This window comes from Acomys minous (assembly GCF_964271855.1).
Source record: "Acomys minous genome assembly, chromosome: 7".
NCBI classification, from domain to species: Eukaryota; Metazoa; Chordata; class Mammalia; order Rodentia; family Muridae; genus Acomys; species Acomys minous.
Genome location: NC_140488.1, coordinates 7,265,648 through 7,288,194, shown reverse-complemented (window position 1 = coordinate 7,288,194; position 22,547 = coordinate 7,265,648). Strand labels below are relative to the sequence as shown.

The window sequence follows — 22,547 nt, the reverse complement described above, 5'->3', positions numbered from 1 at the left end:
CTGGTTGTCTGGGAACTCACTCTGTAGACCAGGCAGGCCTTGACCTCCCAGAGTTTAACCTGTTTGGCATTCCCTGAGCGAGTGCTGGGATTAAAGGCAGTGATACCTTTTTCATGTAACAACAAAAAGAGATTTTAGGGCCAGGTGTCACAGGTGCAAGCCTGTGATCTCAGAATTAACGGAGGCAGAAGCAGGCAGACCTATGTGAGTTCGAGGCCAGCCAGGTCTAAAACATGAGTCTAGGACAGACAAGGGTAAACACAGGAAACTTATCTTCAGAAAAAAGAAAGGCAAGAAGGAAGGAAGGAAGGAAGAGAGAGAGAGAGAGAGAGAGAGAGAGAGAGAGAGAGAGAGAGAGAGAGAGAAGAGAAAGAAAGAAACCTTATCCCTAAAAGAAAATAAAGATTGCTTTACCCGGGTAGAATTTGATAATCACAAAGTAATTCATTCAATGAGATCCCAGCAACCATGCTTAGTAATCCTTCCTGTGTGTTTTCTGTAACTAACTGACTTTTAAGCAGACATTGGCTGAGGCAGTCATGGGGGCTTTAGGAACTTTGGCCTGGCCTCTAATAATTGGCTGTTGCTATGTGCCAGACCCCCTGCTGCTCAGCTTGACCAGCAGAGAGTGTATTTGGACTTTCCCAAGGTGAGCTGATTGTGTGGCCAGTGAACATTTTTTCTGTTTAGGCTAGTGTGTCCTTAGTCTGGAATCTGGGTTCAGCCCTTGCCTAGGTTGAAGACAAAATGGAGTTTCCTTTGAAAAATGGAGTCTCTTTTTCAAAAGGGAGTTTGTTTTGTCCTTACAAACCAGATAGTTTAGACTGAGTGTTTTATTTTACATTTTAACCTGTTTGTGTGTGTCTGCAGATGCAGGTAGATATCCTGAAAAGCTTATTCAGTATTTGTCAGGTAAGCCATTCAGTTGTAGAATAATATAGTTTTCCGTATCCTAGATGGCATTAAACAGGAATCTCTAAAAACCCAACATCTATAGGAACTCAGAAAATGCTGACACCAGGTTGTTTCAGTTTTCTTTAGGGATTTTTTTTTATTAATTTATTCTTGTTACATCTCAATGTTTATCCCATGCCTTGTATCCTCCCATTCTTCCCTCCCTCCCATGTTCCCCTTATTCCCCTCCCCTATGACTGTTCCTGAGGGGGATTACCTCCCCCTGTACATGCTCAAAGGTTATCAAGTCTCTTCTTGGTAACCTGCTGTCCTTTCTCTGAGTGCCACCAGGTCTTCCCCCCCAGGGGACATGGTCAAATATGAGGCACCAGAGTATGTGAGAGAGTCACATCCCACTCTCCACTCTACTGTGGAGAATGTTCTGACCATTGGCTAGATCTGGGTAGTGGTTTAAAGTTTACTGCCTGTATTGTCCTTGGCTGTTTCCTTAGTTTGAGCGGGACCCCTGGGCCCAAATATGCCTATCATAATATTCTACTTGTTGGTTTATAGGACCCTCTGGATCCTTCTACTTTACCATTCTCCCATGCTTCTCTCATCTAGATTCCCAAAAGGATGTCCTCTCCTCTGTCCCAGTTTCCTGGTAAGTGAAGGCTTTCGTGGGACATGCCCCTTGGGCTAATATGCAGATATAAGTGATTATATACCATTTGAATCTTTCTGCTTCTGGGATAACTCAACTCATTATGATCATTTCTAGCTCAGCTGTCAAGAGAACAAAGCAATAGCCTACAGACTGGGAAAAGATCTTCACCAACCCTACATTTGACAAAGGTCTAATATCCAAAATATATAAAGAACTCAAGAAATTAAACACCACCAAACCAAATAACCCAATTGAGAAGTAGGGCTTGGAACTAAACAGAGAATTCTCAACAGAGGATCATCAAATGGCTGAGAAACACGTAAAGAAATGCTAAACCTTCTTAATCATCAGGGAAATGCAAATCAAAACAACTCTGAGATTCCATCTTACACCTATCAGAATGGCTAAGATCAAAAATTCAAGGGACACCACATGCTGGCGAGGATGTGGGGAGAGAGGAACACTCCTTCATTGCTGGTGGGAATGCAAACTAGTACAGCCACTTTGGAAATCTATCTGGTGCTATCTCAGAAAAATGGGACTAGGGCTTCCTCAAGACCCAGCTATTCCACTCCTTGGAATGTACCCAGAAGATGCTCTAGCACACAACAAGAAAATTTGCTCAACCATGTTCATAGCAGCCTTATTCATAATAGCTAGAACATGGAAACAGCCTAAGTGTCCATCAATAGAAAAATGGATAAAGAAACTGTGGTATATATACACTATAGAATACTATTCAGCTATTAAAAACAAGGAATTCCCGAAATTTGTGGATGAATGGATTGAGCTAGAAATGATCATAATGAGTGAGTTATCCCAGAAGCAGAAAGGTGCCGCGCCTTAATATGGCATAGGCTTCTGCCTTCAGCCATCCCGATGGCAAGCGCTCTCGAAGATAAACAAGTCCTTATATGGCAAAAGGCTGTGTAAGGGTAACTGGTGATCTGATGACCAGCAGTCCTGCTCTGATGCGGACCTATGAGGAGGTGGCGCCTGGCATGAGCTGATTGGCCCTTGAGTTGTACTTAAACTTGGCCCTTCCCTTCTTCGGGGCCATTCCCACTGAGCTTAATCCTGAGTAAAGATCTCGAGAAGAAGTCTGGTTGTTGGTTTCTTATATCCGCTGGACGGTGCGACGCCGACAGATGCCCACAGGAACAACACCTAGGACCCCCGTGGCTGAGGGAGTGTGGAAGCCCTCCTGTGCTGTGTAGACCAAGAACATGGCCCCCGCTCAGTGGCAGGCTGCGCTACCGCTGTCTAGAGCCTCTATCTAGGAAGTGATTCTCAGGTCCAACCTGTGCTGTCAGTTGGCCCTGATAGCCTGGCCATCCCACCACCCCTGCCATGGTGAACCCGAGAGGGTGGACGAGGATCTCATTCCTGTATGTCAGTGCTGAGGCATCTTCTGAGTACTCACAACCACAATCATCACTTATAACCCTCCCCACATGTGCTGACCCTGAGGTCACAGAAGGCAGATGAGGAAGCTTGGTGAGGGGATCACTCATATAAGTCAGCCTTAGTTTCCTTCACCACTGTTAAACCTATACAGAGTAGCTTAATTATCCCAGTCTGTCTGCCTGTCTGCGTGTCTGCGTGTCTGCCTGTCTGCCTGTCTGCCTGCATTGCCTGTCTGCCTGTCTGCCTGTCTGCCTGTCTGCCTGCATTGCCTGTCTGCCTGTCTGCCTGCATTGCCTGTCTGCCTGTCTGCCTGCAATGCATGTCAATCTGTGGGTCAGTTTCCCAGAGGCACTCAGAGCACACAACTTGACTGACAGACACTTGGTCCCCTTCTCTTTCTGAAGTCCCCAAATGGCATCATGCACTGAAGGCCTGGAGAGGAGTGGGATCAGCCTGCTCTTCCAAGTACACATAGGTGGAAACACCATTTGGATGCCTTCTAGATGGGGTGGGGCTTCTGCTGTCGTGTCTCAGGTCCTACATACATGCCGAATGCAAAGCCACTGTCAGGGATAACTGGACCTCTAAAAATAGCTCCTGTGTGTTTGTCTACAGTGCCCTACAGGGCAAAGGGCTGACTCCAGCAACTGAGAACCTGTTTGGCACAGTGCTCCCTCACCACAAGGGGACAGCTGTGGGGCCCTCTCTCTGCACTGTGCCATCCACTCTCAGGTCTGACTTTCACCCTGGGGATGATGGGATACTCTTTCAGGGAAACCAGACCATGTGACCCAGATGATCTGAAGTGCTTGTTTCTGGACCAGAGCCATCACAGTCTGCTCTCAGGCTCCTGTGCTAAATCCCCAAGGAGGAGCCCCTGGGCACAGCCCTCCTGGCTGGCCTGCTAACCACGCCATGAAGCAGCACTATTTGTGGCCCATCTATCCTGAGAGAGGCCCCTTCGGCCCACCCTATGCTCTTGCCCATTTGCTTCAAAAGAGAATCGAGGCTTTCTCCTTCCAGGAATCTCACAAAATGGCTCTGAGACACCCCAACCCCCAAGGTCCCTGATGCAGATGGGGATGCAGAAGCTTAGGGAGCTGCCCTTTCTTCCTCTAAGTCACATGAGACTTGTTGCCAGACCCACAGCAGGATACACTGCACTTGGCTGTCAGTGACCATGGACATGTGTTGCAGCTTCTGAGACTAAGTCTGATCTTCAGTCTTGACTAAGTCCTGGGGCCTCTTTCTAAGTCCTGGGGCCTCTTTCTTTCTGGGAACCTCTCTAATGCCTTCTATCCACAGAGGCCCCTGATCGGGAAAGGAGGGGGCTCACTGCCCCATGTTGGTAGCTGCTGGGTGCAGGTCAACAGACCATCTGACCCTGATTATCTGAAGTTGTTGTAACCAGACCAGAGCTCCCACAGTGCACTCTCAGGACCTGTGCGTACCCTATAAGCTACTCACTCATCTTTTCCTCCGGGAGTGCCTAAAAATGATGTCTCTGCTGGGTTCTTCAGAATGGAAGGAAAGGGGGTTCATCCATACAGTGTGAGGCATTTGGGCTAGGCTGACCACAGGGACAAAGCTGTGTGACTTCCACACCCCTGGTACTCAAAGAGAGACATTTAGGGTCCCTGCAAAGTGCCTACCTGAATTCAGAAAGATCAGAGTGGCTTTCTCCATTTGAGAAACCTCACAAAATGGTGTGAAGAGGGGACGTTCCCAATGCTAGGATGCCTGACAGTTCCTCATCTGGGAAGTGGGGACCTGACTGTGAACCTCTAGGTGCAGTTCCTTGAGGGGAGAGAACCACAGAGAAAGGAGGGGCAGGGGACAGCCAAGCAGCCAGAATGAAATATCCTGAATAAACTTTACTAAATCCTCCTGCTTGTTGGACACATGTTAAGATCTCGGTCACCACTGCACTAGAGAACTGAGCTAAAATGCTATCTTCTGGTTGGGGGGACAGATCACAGGATAAGAGTGGTAGCTGCTCATGCCTGAGGATCTGTCTGATTACCTCCCTGCAACCTGCATAAATAGTGGGATGCAGCAGCTAGCACCTGATGCAGGAATCCTAGCACTCCTTTGGCAAGATGGCAGGAGAGGCAGGAGAATGCGCCAGAATCTCCCAGGCAGCCAGCTTGGACTGCATACTGCAGCAGCAACAGAAGCCAATTAGGTACCAACACCACAAGGTGGAAGGAAGAACCAACTTGAGATATATCCTCTGGCTCCCCACCAGCACTGAGGCATGCATGAGTCCTCCCTCACACTCTCCTATACGGGGATTGAAATATTTTTTTGTCTGTTTGTTTGTTTTTTAAAAAACAAATTGGCCTGGTACTAGAGCTTTGCTGAGAACTTCCTGGTTTTGCAGGAGGAAGGTTCAATTTCTAGCACTGACATGCAAACTCACAAGCATGTGGAACACTGCTTCCATGAAATGTGGCATCCTCTTCTGTCCTCTGGGGATACCAGGGACACGTGCAGAACACTTCACATTTAGACAACACACTAATACACCCTTAGTAGTCATCTCTGTCTCTCCTGACTAGAGAGGTGGAAGAGGCCCTGCCAAGAGCTCTAGGCCTCACCTTCCCATGATTCTACCCTGTGTGTGAGGAGGAACACGTGCAGAGGGCAGAGGTGAACCATGCCCTACACGTGCTGTGTCCTCTGTAACTCTAACACCAGGAGAGGCTTCCTGTCTGCACACTTTTCCTTTCCTGTTTTGGGGTGATGGGGATACACCCTTTCTGACTGTATGTGTTATCCTAGTGTTCAGTCACCGAGGAAACCCCAGCCCGTGTCCTCCATGCCAAGTCCAGCAGCACAGCAGCTTGGAGCAGTTTTCCCTTCTCCCAGCCCTAAGTCATTCAAACCCCCCAGGCCCTGTTCCTGGTTAGTTAATTCTGAGACCCATAAGGGACTTGGTTTACTCCACCAACTTGGGGCTACTAGCTGAAGGTGACCCCTCGGCAACATTGCTGTACTTGTGCTGTGAAGGGAGTTCTCACCTGTCCTCCTGACAGGGTTGGGGCACTTGAGCGACACCATTTCCTAGAAGAGGGTAGACCAGCCTTAAGGCTGCCTGCTAACCCAGGACCTCTCACAAAGCAGCTGGTGCTCAGAGAGAGCATGCAGAAAAATTGCTTTCACCTTCCCTTTGCCTTCACTGCAGTTGCCCAGAACAGGAGACAAAAACTGAGGAAGCAATCGAGATCATTTTATTCTGTTTGTCAGGGAAAGGCCAAGGCCTTCCCCATTGCCTGGGAACGTCCACTTAGAATGCCATCGTAGCTTGGGAAATAGCACAACATAGAAGGAAGTCATTCTCGTTTGTTTACACAATAATACCCTTCTCCTGAAGTGGATGAACAACAGCAAGGGCATTGCTAAATCCATTTGCAGACTTAAGACATCCCAGGTTCATGAGCCTTGTAGTAAAGGTAGCAACATTCTATAACAACAAGACAACCTCAAGCCACCCAGACAGGACAAAGTAGAGAGAAGAACAGAAGAGAGTGGTTCACACAGCTCCTCCCACCCTGTGTCACATGATGGTGTGGTACTTAGATGACTGACTCTGCCTGTGCTGGGGTTGGATGGGAACAGCCAGTGTGGGAAGTAGAACGTGTGCAGGGCAGAGCCAGAAGGGCCATCTGCCCGGCCCTCCTGTCCTAGACCCTGTCTATCTCCTCTCTCAAAGCCTCTGCATATCTAAAGGGGTAGGCTCTGGGATCCTGCTTAAAGATGCTGGCAAAAAACTTGAGTAATTTCATCTTGGTGGTTTCGGCGCGGGCCCTTGGGCCGCATAGGAACTCAAAGGAAGGAGGATCGCTGTCAGGCACCTGCCTGTCTTCCAGATACCCTTCCTGCACAAAATGCTCTGTGATGAGACATCTGGGCTCCCCGTACATGAAATGCTCACTGCCCACACACAGCCCCATGTTGTTCAGTACGCGCCACAAGGCCTGCTCACTAGCACAGTTGTCCTCTATGAAGATGATCCACAGCACTATTAGTAGCAGGCCTGTCTTGGCTACGCCTGGAAAACCATGCTGAGTGCCATGGTAGGTGATCCCAAGGGCAAGAGCAACAGAGTAGATGTGGTCAAGGGCGTTTCTTTCCACTATCTCCAGGCCAAAGAGCAGCCTCAAACAATCAGAGGCCTTAGAAAAGATGACAGGGTAGTTAGTATTCCTCGTAACCGCGGAGGACTATGTACAGAATCTGAGCCTTAGATGTCAGCTGCTTCCTAGTGTACTTGAGGAGAAGGAAGTGAACCACATCAATCCTCTTTCTGTTGAGGACACCTTGTGAGGGAGAGTGTGGGTCAGCCAGTTTTGTTACTAGTCTGCCAGAAGACTCAAGAGATGATGCCCTACTGACAGGGCCCCTGGCATAGTAAGGAGAGGAGGCTCTTAGGCCACTGGGGAGAGCCCAGCGTATTGCCAACAGATGGATGCCCTGAGTGGGTGGCGGTGGCCTCCACCTCACCTGCCTCAGCTCCTGTGATGTGGCCAAGATCCAGGCCCCTTGCCCTGCTTTGGGACTGAGAGCTGTCTAGGAGGTTGCTTGTGTGTCTGCTGACAGTTGGATCCATGCTGATATTCTTGGGAACACAGGAATGGACTTGTTGCAGCTCAGAGGGATGAAGGGGGAGAGAAAGGGTGAGTTGAATCTGACTCCTGAAGCTTGGGCAGCTCTCAAAACTTGTTGCCGGGTTTTTCCTGGGGGGTGCCCTATGCCCAAAGGACTCTGGGCCTGCGTGTGCCTTTGAGTGCAAGGATTCTCACTGTGGCACACTCCCACACCTGGCAATACTGTACCCTGACATGATGGCTGAGCCTGGAGCACGCGCCATCATGCCCTGTGGTGGAATCTGCAGTGATGGCCACCTGGCCTGGCCTCCTCTCTGCTCTGTTCGGAGCTTACAAAGTCCATCCAAAGTGCATCTTAGCTCCCCTTCCTGGAAAATCAGTTTTCCACGGCAAGAGTGGCAGCTCCCACTCAGGGTTCCCTAGGCATCAGCACAGGGCCATGCATGCTTTATGCAGTCCTCCCTCTGGGGGACAGAGCCTTCTCACATGTTCATTAATGACCATGACAGCTTACCTGGTTGCCAATACCTACCTCCTCTGTCAAACACGCCTGGCTCCCTCTTGCCTCCAATGGCACCCCATGCTCCAAAGGCTCATCTTCCTGAGAGAGGAGAGAGAAGTCAAGATGAATCAGCTCTGGAAATGCCTGGCAGGGGCGACTCAAGAGCGAAAAGTGTTTCTGCCTTGGTGGCACTTGCCTTTAGTCCCAGCATTCAGGAGGAAAAGGCTGGTCGATTGTTGTGAATTCAAGGTCATTCTGGTCCACAAAGTGAGTCAAGGACAGCCAAGGCTATACAGATAGACTGTGTCTAATAAAACAAGAATATAAAAAATTCAAAACAGCAGGCCCCTGTATTTTCCTACAGATTCTAAAGACTAGACTATCCACTCCCAGGAGCTCACCCCCAAAACCATTGCAGGAATTTAGAACGCTATGTCTACCTGTCACTCTTCCAGGGGATTAACTACTGTTTTCAAAGCTACAAGGCCGTGTATGCAAACAGCATAGTATGGCAACAATTCTTAAGGCACCTCAGAAAATGGCTCTGAGTGGCCCCTCCTACCCAGTTCGCGAATAAGTGAAACCCAGCTTTAGCAACACTCTTCCCCTGAGGGCCTGAAATCAGAAACACCTGATTGACACTCTCCATTCCAGAAACCTGACAAAAGGGCTTCAACCACTGGGAACCAAGAGAGGACCTGTCCCCAGATAGAGTGTCCCTTGCCTAAAGGTACAGACACTTCACAAAATAGCCTCAAGCCCTAGGGACCTGGAGGCCCTCACTCACTGTAAGTAGAGTCCCTTACATAAAGGTCTAAGAATTCCACAAAATGGTCTCAAGCCCTAGGGACCTGGAGCACCTCAGTCCCCAGATGTAGTGTCCCTTACCTAAAGGCACAGGATGCGAGGTAGCTTGATAGAAGTTATTGGAAGCAGAGGGCATGGGACTGAGGCAGGGATGCCATGCTGCCCCACCATGGGAGGTAGTTTAGAGGATTGATACCAGCCCTGGCCCAGGTTGACTAAGGCTATTTTAAAATATAACATATGTCTTTGTCTTGCTTGCTTGCTAGCAGGACCTATAGGCAATAAAGATAATTATTAAAACAATACTGTTATACCCATAGTCTGTTTCCTGTGGAGCTCTAAGGGGAAGCTGCTGTGGATGGCCTCTCTTAGGCATCTTGAGTTAGGGTGAGTGAGGTATCTCTGGGTGGTGATGACTATTACCTAGGATTTGAATCATATCAGCAGTTGGGGGCCATCTTTGTAAGGCAAAAGGAATTCGAAGTTTGGACCTTCCCACAAGGACTGTGGCCATCTGAAGCTAAGAAAAATGAGGTGCCACAGTTCAGCTATGTCCCAGTGTCCACCCTGCAAGGCAGGAAGTGTCTTTCTTACTTACAGGACCTCAGGATGAAAGGTGGGGCAGAGGAGTCTTTGGCCAGATTCATTCTGGTGGAAAGGTAAGACAGCAAGAGGAACAGGTAAGATGAATGCACATCAGGTGTACTTCAAGAAACCTTATTTTAGATAGGGATAGCTAGGTCATGTGCACATCACGCAAGATCGGTATGCCCCTCTGCCTCCTGGCCCCCGGGGGTCAACAGATGACAGCACCAGCTCACTTATCCTGAGAGGGTTTAGGATCTCATGGAGGAGAGGAACTTAACCTGAGAAGGAGACATCTGTGAGGCTTGTGAGTTCCCAGTCTGGACACATCCAGGTGAGAAGTCCAGGGACTATTTAAAGAAACTCCAGGCCAGCACACAGGCAGGAACTCACAAAGCCTTCCCAGGACTGCTATTACACAAACAGCCTTGGGCAAGGCTCAGTCTGAGCCCCAGGCCCTCTTTCCTAGATGTAGTTGAGCAACTTGACCCAGCTCATCTGAGGAAAGGTCAGTGTGTCAAGATTCAAACTGAGAACTGACAGTTTCATTGTCCAAACAGAGGATTCCAGGACTCTCCCTGCCCTCCTGCAGCCAGACTGCTTCTTTACCCCTCAGCTGGTCAGCTATGCCTTATCATGCCTGGTCTCCCCTTTAGGCCTATTTCTTAACCTTTGTCCCGGTGACCCTGAAATCCAATTTTAGTTCTTCTGGTCTCTCATTCCCTCCCTCTGACACCTGCCCTGAAGGCCCAATCACGAGTCCTCCTGAATCTTCTTTGCTGAGTTGGCCTGCTGTAGGACCAGGTATTCCTGTAACTTGGTCTGTTGTAGGGCCAGGTACTGTGCTCTCATGACCATTATCTGGATGGCACCTACCTTTTGCTTGGTATGAAGTGGGCACAAAGCACAACTGTTTTTATAGAACTAAGCTTTTTTTTCCTTGTGGCGATTTGTCCCTCCTGCCAGAGAGTTGCCCTTGACTCAGCATTTCAGCCTATAAAGTGGGACAATGGGCAAAGTCATTCTCTTCTGTAACTTTTTTCCTGGTGACAATAGGGGCACTGTTATTGGGGCCTAGAAAGGCTGAAAAGCTAGTCCAAGGCTAGGTAATGGGGCACTTACCAAAAGCATCTGTTTAGCTGATCCAGTTGAAGAGACAGGGAGTAGTCACATCAAGGAGACTGGTTTACATCAACTTCCAGCAGGTCCAGCTCTCAGCAGCTCTACATGGAGTCTGTTAGCCAGGTAAAAACCTGCTGAGACAAATACAGACTAGGGACAAAAGTTAAAGTTGTGTCTATAAGACATCTGGGGTAGGCTTATTCCTTTAAGGCCCAGTAAAAGCATGGACATTCTTTTCTCAGTCCAGAAGACCTGGTATACAGATTGGACAGACTTGTTTTTAGCATGATGAGAGGCACCCTCAAGTCTATATTCAGAATACCACCAAAGGGAAATTAAAAAATCTTGGGCTTGGGACTGATTAGTAAGTAGTCAGTGCTCCAGCTTATCAGAACTTTTATCCCTGATCTCCTCAAGGCCTAATCATGAAGTGGTGTTGTATTTTGTCACATGATTTTTAGCATTTAATGAGATGATCATATTTTGTTTTTCTTTCTGTTTCTTCATATAATGAATTATGTTGATGCATTTTTATATATTGAACCACCTCTGCATTCCCGGGATGGAGCCTACTTGGTCATGGCCAATGACATCTTTGATGTGCTCTTGAATTCTGTTTGTGAGTATATTTTTCATCAGTGTTCATAAGGGAAATTGGCCTGAAAATGTTTTTCTTTGGTTGGTCTTTGTGTGTTTTAGGCACAAGAATGACTGTGGCCCCATAGAGTGAGTTTGGCAATGTTCCTTCTGTTTCTATTTTGTGCAATAGTTTGAAGGGTATTGGTATTAGCTCTTCTTTGAAAGTCTGGTAGAATTCTTACCTAAAATCATCTGGCCCTGAGGCTTTTTTTCCCCCTGGTTGGTAGATATTAAATGACTGCTTCTTTTCCTTAGGGGTTATGGAGTTATTTAACTTGTTTTCCTCATCTTGATTTAGATTTGGTAAATGGAATCTACCAAGAAAATTGTCCATTTCATTTCTATTTTCCAATTTTTTAGACTATGGGTTATTGAAAAAAGACCTAATATTTCTCTGTTTTTTTTCCAAAGTGTGTGTTGTTATGTTCTGTTTTTCCTTTCTGATTTTGTTGATTTGGATATTTTCTCTCTGCCTTTTAGTTAGTTTGGCTAAGTGTGTGTCTTTTGTCTATCTTCTTGACTTTCTTAAAGGACCGCCCCTTGATTCCATTCATTCCTTCCTCTTGTTCTCTGTTACTAATCTGTTGACTTCAGCTTGAGTTTGATTATTTGCAGCCATCTACTCCTCTTGGGTGTATTAGCCTCTTTTGTTGCAGAAGCTTCCAGAGGAGCTGTTAAGTGGCTAGTATGGAATCTCCCCAATTTCTGTATGAAGGCACTCAGTGCTACAAACTTTCCTCTTAGTACTGCTTTCATTGTGACCCATAAGCTTGGGTATGTTGTGCCTTTATTTTCATTGAATTTTAGACAGTCTTTAATTTCTTTTTCATTTCTTCCCTGACCCAGTTGTCACTGAGTAGGGAGTTGCTCATTTTCCATGATTGTGTATGGATTTTGTTATTTCTGTTGTTGAGACCCATTTTAACCCATGGTGATCTGAGAAAGCACAATGGGTAAATTCAATTTTTTGTATAAGTTACCCTTTGCTTTGTGACCGATTATATACTGCCAATTTTCGAGAAGGTTCCATGTGGTGCAAAGAAGAGTGAATATTCCTTTGTGCTTCAGGGAAATGTTGTGTAGATAACCATTGGGTCCATTGGATTCATTCCATCTGTTGGTTTCATATTTTCTCTATTTTGTTTCTGCCTCACCGATCTGTCCATTGGTTACAGTGGGGCACTACATTCTCCCACAATTGAGGTGTCTGCACCGTTCAATGCTTTTAGGTTTAGTAGCAACTTTGTTCAGGTTTTGTTTTCTTTTTGTTTTTTTTTTTTTTTCATAAATGTGGGTGCTCTTGTATATTGTACAAAGATGTTCTGAATTGGAATGTCCCCTTGGTAGTCTTTTCCTTTGGTGAGAATGGCATATTCTTCCCCATATCTTTTCATTAATTTTGGTTGAAATTCTATTGCTTCATGTTGTACTACTCTATTAAAGTGCTGCCTCTGGAATTAAATTAGACACCCTCTCTCCCAACCCAAGCATGCTTGTTTTAAAATTTCCTCAAACGTACCTGTCCTGGGTCAGGAGACCATCTGACACTAAAACAAAGAGAGAAAACAAATCTAAACAGCCCACAGAAAGACATTATGTAACTTCAGAGGACTAATATATAAGATGTAGTTTAGGATCTTAAAGAAAAAATGTTTAAAGATGTATTTATTATTTACACAGCATGTCCTCCTGCAGGCCAGAAGAGGGAACCAGATCTCATTGTGAACCACAGGGTTAGTTCCAGGAAATTGAACTCAGGGTCTCTGGGTTAGGATTTGTAGTCTTATTGAATATCGTTAAAAATCCCTAAAGGAAACTGAAACAACCTGATGTTACCATTTTCTGAGTTCCTGTAGATGTTGGGTTTTTATAGTTTTCTGTTTAATGCCATCTAGGATATGGATAACTATATTATTCTACAGTTGAATGGCTTATATGACAAATACTGAATAAGCTTTTCAGGGTATCTGCCTACATCTACAGACACACACCAATGGGTTAAAATGTAAAATAAAACCCTCAGTCTAAACTATCTTGTTTGTAAGGACCAAACAAACTCCCTTTGGAAAAAGAAACTCCATTTTGTGTTAAACCTAGCCAAGAGTTGAATCCAGATTACACACTAAGCACAAACTAGCCTAAACAGAAAAAATATTCCCTGGCCACACAATCAGCTCACCTTGGGAATGTCCAAATACACTCTCTGCTCCACAAGCTGAGCAGCACGGGGTCTGGCACATAGCAACAATCAATTAGGAGAGGCCAGGCCAAAGTTCCTAATGCCCCCACGACTGCTTCAGCCAATCTTCTCTATAGGCCAACTTGCCCCTACACCTATTACCCAACCATGAAACTCTAAGTCTTGTAACTCTCTGCTTGCAGCTTTTCTGCCCAGATGTCATCCAATCATATACTGTAGAACCCATTTCTTTGTCTAAAACCTATAAAAAAAAAAACCTTCTCAATTGAGAATCCAGGCCACTTCGAAGCACCTGCTGTGTCAGCGCATTAAAGGTGTGTCCTGGGTTCGACCCTGAAATATAAACACATTCTTGCCACTGCATTTGAACTCGGCTCTTGGGTAGTCTGTTCAGAGAGTCCCTCAAAATTTGGGCATAACATTGTTAATAACTCCAAATATGCCTACTTTAGATAACCAGAGCTGGACTCGGGAATACTAAATATTCCTTCCAAAAAGGAGATAGGTAAGACGCTTGGCCCTTCCTGGGAATATCCAATTCAAATGCAGCCCACCTAGGAAAGCACTCACAGCCGGACCCACAAGAGTTGCTGCAGCACACAGAAACAGGCTCCCTCTTCTCCACTGCATTCAGTAGTTTTGCCAACACTTTATACTTCACCCAGCCCTCAACGTGTCCATCAACTGGCCAGACAGGAGGCAGACCTGTCACTGCTCAAAGCTCCTACCTCGGCTTGCAAGCTCTGCCCACTATGCCTATATCATAAGCCTCAACAGCACCTTAGCATCAAGCTCAACCTACCACTACTATGTAAATGTGCCCCACTCACAACACCTCCAGCACAAGCTACCCCAGCAGAGAAAGCTTCTGTCCAGGACCCCAGATACACATCTACAGCTCCTTAGGTCAGCACTCACAGCTTCTCCCTGTGAATGTACAATACTTCCCCCCACAGACATGGTCTCATCCCATGGGTCGTGAACCCCACACCAGCTATGTATGTTGTGGTTTTATTCCTAACAGTGGCAAAATTCCAGTTGTGAAATAGCAACGAAATACATGAGGGACTGCGTTAAAGAGTCCCAGCATTAGGGAGGTTGAAACCCACTGCCCTTCCCTGACCTTTGCAACCACAGCCTCCACCCACTACTCTATCTCAGCAGGTCACAGTGCCCCACTGCTACAGGTGTTCTCTGCCAAATGAAGGTCAAGTGAGGATTCAGCCTTCTGACCCCTCCTCAGAAAGTGACCTCTTACATCATATCCTTGGCCTGGTGCTCTGCATTCCCTGCTCATTTATCTCCCCACTCACACAGCCCAGCCCATGTCAACTGCCACAGCAGAAGCAGGCCTGGGGAGCCTTCTCCTTCAGTGGTTCTGGGAACATTAAGTAGGGACCAAAAGTTACACTGACACAATCCAGCACTCAGAGAAAGGCCAGACCTCAATCAAGTCCTGCATCAGCAAGAGAGCTCAGCCCACCACTCTTCAGTCAGCTCTCACAACCCCACACTAGTATACACCTACACAGCTCCATCCTGCTCTTAGGGTGACCCTGCCTCATCTCAGGTCAACATCCAGAGCCCAGCCCAATTTTGTAAGTGATCACCTAGCCTCCCAGCCTGGCAGCCCCTTACCTCCATACTGCAGGATCCATAGCCACGCCCCCAACACCTCACCACTTCCTGCTTCCCTAGTAATCAGGGGGGCCCCTCACATCCAGTTTGGCCCTTACACCCCTGCCTGGGTTTGTCTGCCTCTCTGCCTCAGCTCTAAGCACTCCCAAACACGGCCCTCCCACACCCTTGCCAGGACTTTTCCCAAGGGATTCCACAGTGCACAAAGTTTCCTTCTCTAGCTCTTACTAGGTCCAGATCCAGCCACCCTTCCACTCTAGCATACAAGCCCCGCCCACCACTATTGACCTCAGCAGTCACAGCCCCACCCACAAGACCAGCACCAGTCCTCCTGCTGCAGGGCACTCTATCCTTACTTCCAAGTTTTCTCATAGATTCATTCACCATTCAGCCCTGACCCATCTCCTGACACTCCTTTTTGACTTATTTCTGTGCCAGCTGTTATGGACACTTTCCCCGGCCCCCTGTAGAGGTCCTCAGGATGAGCCTGATCCAATGGTGTCCCTAATGGTTAGCGCATCCTGCTGTACTGATCTCACAGACTGTATGTCTAGAGAAGACCAAGCCTTTAATCCCACCACTTGGGAGGGAGAGGCAGGCTGAGAACTGTGAGTTCTAAGGCAGCCTGGTCTACAAAGCAAGTCCAGGACAGCCAAGGCTATACAGAGAAACTCTGTCTCAGAAAAAATGGAAAGAAACAAAGAAAAGAAAGAAAGAAAAAAGAAAAAGAAAAGAAAGTATGTGTCAGGGGCTGGGCAAAGGCAGCTGAGTGGATGTTTGTAAACTTCCCTCAACAGTTTCATGGGAGCAGCTGGCTCAGGCCTGACCAATAGTACTCTGTAGTGCTGTGCATACCCTCAGCTGGGGTGGGGGTCTTTGGGCCTGAACCTGGATTCATAGCCAGGACACTGTGAGCTAGGGGCCTGTGCTGCCTGGTAAGCACAAGGCTGAGACCACCCAGGGACCCTAACACTGAAAGCCCTGGAATCCACTTGAAGCGAAGGAAACAAGGAAACTCTGGAGCAGAGTTTGTGCCCTTTGCCCTCCTGTGGCTGTGGTCTCCCTCCTGGAGGGTCTCAAGCAGTGCTAGGCCAGCCCCACCTCCTGCCACCCACTCTTCCTCCTTCCTCCTGAGTGTGGAGGCAGGCAGGTGGCAAGCTCTGTGCTGCTCCTCCTGGGCCCTCCCCTTCTTGCCATTAGGCTGTGAGCTCAGTGAGGAGGCCCAGGTCACATGCTCTGTGTGCACTGAAACTCCACTGACATTGATGCTCTGCTGCTTCTCAACAGCACGCCTGGCAGTGGGGTTTTGCTTAAGGACAGGCCATGCAAACCTGGGGTTTGGTGCTCTGGTGCCTGTCTGTGCAGTTTGAGAGTTTGGGGTTGGAGAGGGGAAGTGGCACTCACTGGATAGGATGGAGGCTTCTAGAGAAAGTCCCCCACAAGGTCCTGCCAACAGAACTGGCCATGCCTGAGGGAACACAGAGGAGGAAGTGTCCCCTTGCTCTATTCAGGTGTCACCACTGTGTGAGTTGACATCAGCATAGAGACAGTCAGTGCTCTGATTGTCCTGCCTGCTGACTCACTCTGAGGTCACTGCCTCCAGTACCAACCCTAACTTCAGCTGAGAAGCACTTACAGAAGAGACCATACTGCCCCTTTTGGTCAACAAATTCTGGGCTGTTAGGTCCAAAGACATCTAGTTCCCCTTCACCAAAAGGAACCGCTTCCCTTCTGTCTGGCAAAATGGGCAGATAGCTGTGTCTGATGCCTATGAGCACAACAAACATCCTGCAGTCTTCCTGGCTACTTCAGTAGAACTAATGTCTGTTTAAAAGTGAGTTACAAAAAACACACAGGAAGGTTTGCTCAGCATGGTTTCTGGGATCTTATTGAACTACTTACTACTCTGTGATTATCAGATTTTATCTGGGTGAAGCAATCTTTATTTTCTTTTATAGACAGGGTTTCTTTCTTTCTTTCTTTCTTTCTTTTCTCCTCTCCTCTCTTCTCTTCTCTCTCTTTCTCTCTCTCTCTCTCTCTCTCTCTCTCTCTCTCTCACATGCGCACGAGCTTTTTCTCTTCCTTCATTTGTCCTCTGTGTAGACTTGTATGTCCTAGACTCATGTTTTAGTCCTGGCTGGCCTTGAACTCACCTAGATCTGTCTGCCTCTGTCTCCCTTAGTTCTGAGATCACAGGCTTGCACCATGACACCTGGCCCTAAAATCTCTTTTTATTGTTACACAAAAAAGGTGTCACTGCCTTTAATCCCAGCACTCACTCAGGGAATGCCAAAGCAGCTGGAAATTTGTGAGACCAAGACCTGCCTGATCTACAGAGTGAGTTCCAAGACAACCAGGCCAAAAACAGAAAAACTCTGTCTCGAAATAAGAAAAGGTATCTTTTGTGAGTCAATTTCCACATACCCAAAGTTCCTATTTGATCTACAGGCTATCTGGAAAGAGCCATCACTTAAGGCATATGAGAATTCCTGGGTTGCCAGACAGGTCAGAGCACTGGGTTTACACAAAGGCTCTGAGAAACCTTCAAGACAATAACACAAAGACTCTGAGATAATGATCACTGACCAAAGGCAGCTTCACAGCTTAGCTGCTGTCACTCCAGATTCAGGCTAGATACAATGGGTCGGCTAAAATTCTGCTGTGCACTAGCCCTTTTGTTCTGATCCCAATTCCTAGAAGGTAGGTCCCCAGGAGCCCTGACTCAGAGACACATGGCCAGAAATGTATAGCCTCGCCCCATCTAATTGTTATGGTGTGACTAACTGCATTTGCCTCTTCTTAGCTGTCCAGAAGATCGAGGAGGGCAGGTCTTATGTGGAACAGAAATGAGTACCTCACGCTGGTCTGGCTTGGGGCTGCTAGCCAGGGCAAGGGGAGGTTTCTTCTCTCTGGGTCAAGGACCACAGGAAGCAGCATGCATCTAGGTAGATAGTAAATTTACCCAGCTGTCCTCTCCTCTCTGGAAAACTCTGAAGTAGAATCCACAGGCTGATTTCCACTGGGAAGGACAAGAGGGAAGGGAAGGGGCTTGTTCCTACAACAAGACACACAGTATATATTTATTCCAGTATCTTCATCCATGGTTGCAGTGGGGGTGCTAGTGTTATTATCTGAGGTGCCTGGAGCATGGACCATGCCTCCTTGTTAGGGCCAGTCTGGAGGCCCTCCGCCACCCTTCACAGCACACATTCTGGTTTTTGGGAAACTAAGCACCATTTTGTGATGTTCCTGGAAGGGAGATGGGCTCCCCATGCTTACTGAGGGGAGGGGAGTACTTTAGGAGAGGTGGTCCCCTAATGAGGCAGCTGATACCCTTGGTCAGCCACGAACCAAGTGGGGTCCACAATGATAAACAGGAACCACATGGACACACAGGCCCCATATGCTCCTTGACTAGGGCCATTGCAAAGGTGCCACGTTGAGGCATTCCCCATGGGAAAGAGGACTGCCTGAATGACAGGATAAAACTAGGTCCCAAGGGGGGGGCTGTGGAAGGTTGGCTGTGTTTAGGGTGACTCCAAGAGTATAGTTCAGTGGCTGTGGTATGTGCTGCCCCAGAGCAGGTCTTCTTGTGGGAATGAGCCCCTTCCCCTCCCTCCAGTCCTTCCTGGTGGAAATCAGCCCATGGGGTCTACTTCAGAGTTTTCTAGAGAGGAGATGTCACATGACTTTCTTGGTCAATGTGCAAGTCAGGGCGTCAGAGCCCAAGCACACAGGCCTAAAGGGTGAAGCAAGTGTGCATCTTGTGCTGGGTCCTAAAGCAAAGTTCACAGTGACTGTGGTCATAAACCCCCTCAAACCTCTGCATCCCCATCTACATCCATGGGGATATCTGAAACCATGACGTGGGGGTGCCAGGAGCCAATTTATGAGGTTCCTGAAGGGAAGGAGCCTTGAGGTTTATCTAGCATTCTGGGGACTTGGGGAAGGGCTCAGAGCCCTTTTGTGACACAAGTATTCCAGTATCCTGGGACTTGATGGGGATTCCATATTGTTCCATGGCCAACAGGGAGAGGGTGAGGGTGAGGGAAATAGGCAGGTGATATCTTTGATGTGTTCTTCGATTCGCTTTGCGAGTTTTTTTTCATCTATGTTGATAAGGGAAATTGGCCTGAAATTGTTTTTCTTCGATGGTTCTTTGTGTGTTTTAGGTAGCAGAATGACTGTGGCCCCATAGAGTGAGTTTGGCAATGTTCCTTCTATTTCTATTTTTTGCAATAGTTTGAAGAGTATTGGTATTAGCTCTTCTTTGAAAGTCTGGTAGAATTCTCAGCTAAAATCTGGCCCGGAGGCTTTCCTGCCCTCCTCCCTGGTTCGGAGACATTCAATGACTGCTTCTTTTCCTTAGGGGTTTTGGAGATATTTAACTTGTTTTCGTCTTCTTGATTTAGATTTGGTAAATGTAATCTACCAAGAAAATTGTCCATATCATTTAGATTTTCCAATTCTGTAGATTATGGCGTTTTGAAGTAAGAATTGATATTTCTTTGGGTTTTTTTTCCCCAGTGTGTGTTGTTATGTTCTGTTTTTCCTTTCTGATTTTGTTGATTTGGATATTTTCTCTCTGCCTTTTAGTTAGTTTGGCTAAGTGTGTGTCTTTTGTTTATCTTGTTGTCTTTCTTAAAAGACTGCCCCTTGATTCTGTTCATTCTTACTCTTGTTCTCTGTTTCTAATTTGTTGACTTCAGCTTGAGTTTGATTATTTGGAGGCATCTACTCCTCTTGGGTGTGTTAGCCTCTTTTGTTGTGAAAGTTTCCAGAGGAGCTGTTAAGTGGCTAGTATGGAATCTCCCCAATTTCTGTATGAAGGCGCTTAGTGCTACAAACTTTCCTCTTAGTACTGCTTTCATTGTGTCCCATAAGCTTGGGCATATTATGCCTTTATTTCCATTGAATTTCAGACAGTCTTTAATTTCTTTTTCATTTCTTCCCTGGGTTAGTTGTCACTGAGTAGGGAGTTGCTCATTTTCCATGATTGTGTAGGGTTTTTCTTATTTCTGTTGTTGAGATCCATCTTAATCCATGGTGATTTGAGAAAGTACAATGGATAATTTCAATTTTTTGTATACGGTTTGCTTTGTGACCAACTATATACTGACCACTTTCGAGAAGGTTCCACGGGTGCTAAGAGAAAGACTATTCTTTTGTGCTTCGGTGAAAAGTTCTGTAGATAATCATTGGGTCCACTGGATTCATTCCATATGTTGATTTCATTATTTCTCTATTATGTTTCTGCCTCAGTGGTCTGTCCATTGCCTAGAGTAGGGCACTGAATTCTCCCACAATTGAGGTGTCTACATCATTGTATGATTTTACCTTTAATAAAAATTGTGTTCTGATTTTACTATTGCTTTTTGTTTCCGTTTTTAAAAAATAAATCTGGGTGTCCTTGTATATTTGTCAAAGATGTTCTGAATTGGAATGCCCTCTTGGTAGGCTTTTCCTTTCATGAGAATGGCGTATTCTTCCCCATCTCTTTTCATTAATTTTGGTGGAAATTCTATTGCTTCATGCTGTAATACTCTATTAAAGAGCTGGCTCTGGAGTTGGATTAGACACTCTGTCTCCCAACCCAAGCATGCTTGTTTTAAAATGTCCTCCAATATACCTGGCCTGGTTCAGGAGACCATCTGACACTAGGACAAAGATAGAAAACAAAGCTAAACAGCCCTAGAAAAAAAACTATGTGACTTCAAAGTGCTAAAATATAAGCTGTACCTTACGATCTTAAAGAAAAAATTTTTATTAATATGTATTTATTATTTAGACAGCATGTGTGCCTGCATGCCAGTAGATGGCACAAGATCTCACTATATATGGTTGTGAACCACATATTTAGTAGCTGGAAATTGAACTCAGGGTCTCTGAGCCAGGACTTGTAGTCTTATTGAATATCATTCATAATCCCTAAAGGAAACTGAAACAACCTGATGTTACCATTTTCTGAGTTCCTATAGATGTTGGGTTTTTATAGTTTCCTGTTTAATGCCATCTAGGATACGGATAACTATATTATTCTACAACTGAATGGCTTATATGACAAATACGGAATAACCTTTTCAGGGTATCTGCCTGCATCTGCAGACACTCACAAACGGGTTAAAATGTGAAATAAAACCCTCAGTCTAAACTATCCTGTTTGGAAGGACCAAACAAACTCCCTTTTGAAAAAGAGACTCCATTTTGCAAAGGAAACTCCATTTTGTGTTCAACCTATCTGAAAGCTGAACCCAGATTCCAGACTAAGCACACACTAGCCTAAACAGAAAAAATATTCCCTGGCCACACAATCAGCTCACCTTGGGAAAGTCCAAACACACTCTCTGCTCCTCAAGCTGAGCAGCTAGGGTCTGGCACATAGCAACAACCAATTAGGAGAGGCCAGCCCAAAGTTCCTAATGCCCCCATGACTGCTTCAGCCAATCTTTTCTATAAGCCAACTTGCCCCTACACCTATTACACAACCATGAAACTCTAAGTCTTGTAACTCTCTACTTGCAGCTTTTCTGCCCAGATGTCATCCAATCCTATACTGTAGAACCCATTTCTTTGTCTAAATCTTTTATTTAATAAGCCCTCTCAACTGAGACTCCAGGCTACTTCCCTGCACCTGCGGCATCAGCGCATTGGAGGTGTGTCCTGGGTTTGACCCTGCAATATAAAGAGATCCTTTCCACTGCATTTGGACTCGCCTCTTGGGTGGTTTGTTCAGAGAGTCTCTCAAAATTTGGGCATAACATTGTTAATAACTCCAAATATGCCTACTTGAGATAGCCAGAGCTGGACTCCTGAACACTTAATATTCCTTCCAAAAAGGAGATAGGTAAGACGATTGGCCCTCCCTAGGAATATCCAGTCTAAATCCAGCCCACCTAGGAAAGCACTCACAGCCCCATCCATAAGAGTTGCTGCAGCACACACAAACAGGCTCCCTCTTCTCCACTGCATTCAGTAGTTTTGTCAATACTTTAAACTTCACCCAGCCCTCAATGTGTCCATCAACTGGCAAGACCAGAGGCAGACCTGTCACTGCTCAAAGCTCCTAGCTCTACCCAGTATGCCAACATCATCAACCTCAGCTGCACCTCAGCATCAAGCCCTGCCTTCCACTACTACCTAAGTCATCACAGCCCCACCCACAACACCTCCAGCACAAGCTACCCGAGGAGAGACAGCTTTTGTCCTGCCATACATACACACATCTACAGCTCCTTAGCTCAGCACTCACAGCTTCTCCTTGAAAATGTACAACACTTCACCACCCCTACAGACAGGGTTCTCCACCCATGGGTCACGACCCCCACACCAGCTATGTATGTTGTGGTTCCATTCCTAACAGTGGCAAAATTCCAGTTGTGAAATAGCAACGAAACGCATGCGGGACTGCGTTAAAGAATCCCAGCATTAGGAAGGTTGAAACCCACTGCCCTTCCCTGACCTTTGCAACCACAGCCC

The 22,547-nt window shown here is 46.6% G+C and overlaps 1 protein-coding gene and 1 pseudogene across 2 annotated transcripts in view; one reads left to right on the top strand and one right to left on the bottom strand.

The window, feature by feature from the left end:
* The window catches only part of LOC311601305 (circadian clock protein PASD1-like), a 250,428-nt gene that overhangs the window by 59,338 nt on the left and 168,543 nt on the right, over window positions 1-22,547 (top strand). The gene's annotated exons all lie outside the window — the stretch shown is intronic.
* Window positions 6,655-8,082, bottom strand: LOC311601944 (melanoma-associated antigen 10-like; annotated as a pseudogene). The gene is made up of 2 exons: window positions 8,065-8,082; window positions 6,655-7,540 (listed from the first exon to the last, which is right to left on the bottom strand). The product of its transcript is annotated as a melanoma-associated antigen 10-like (transcript).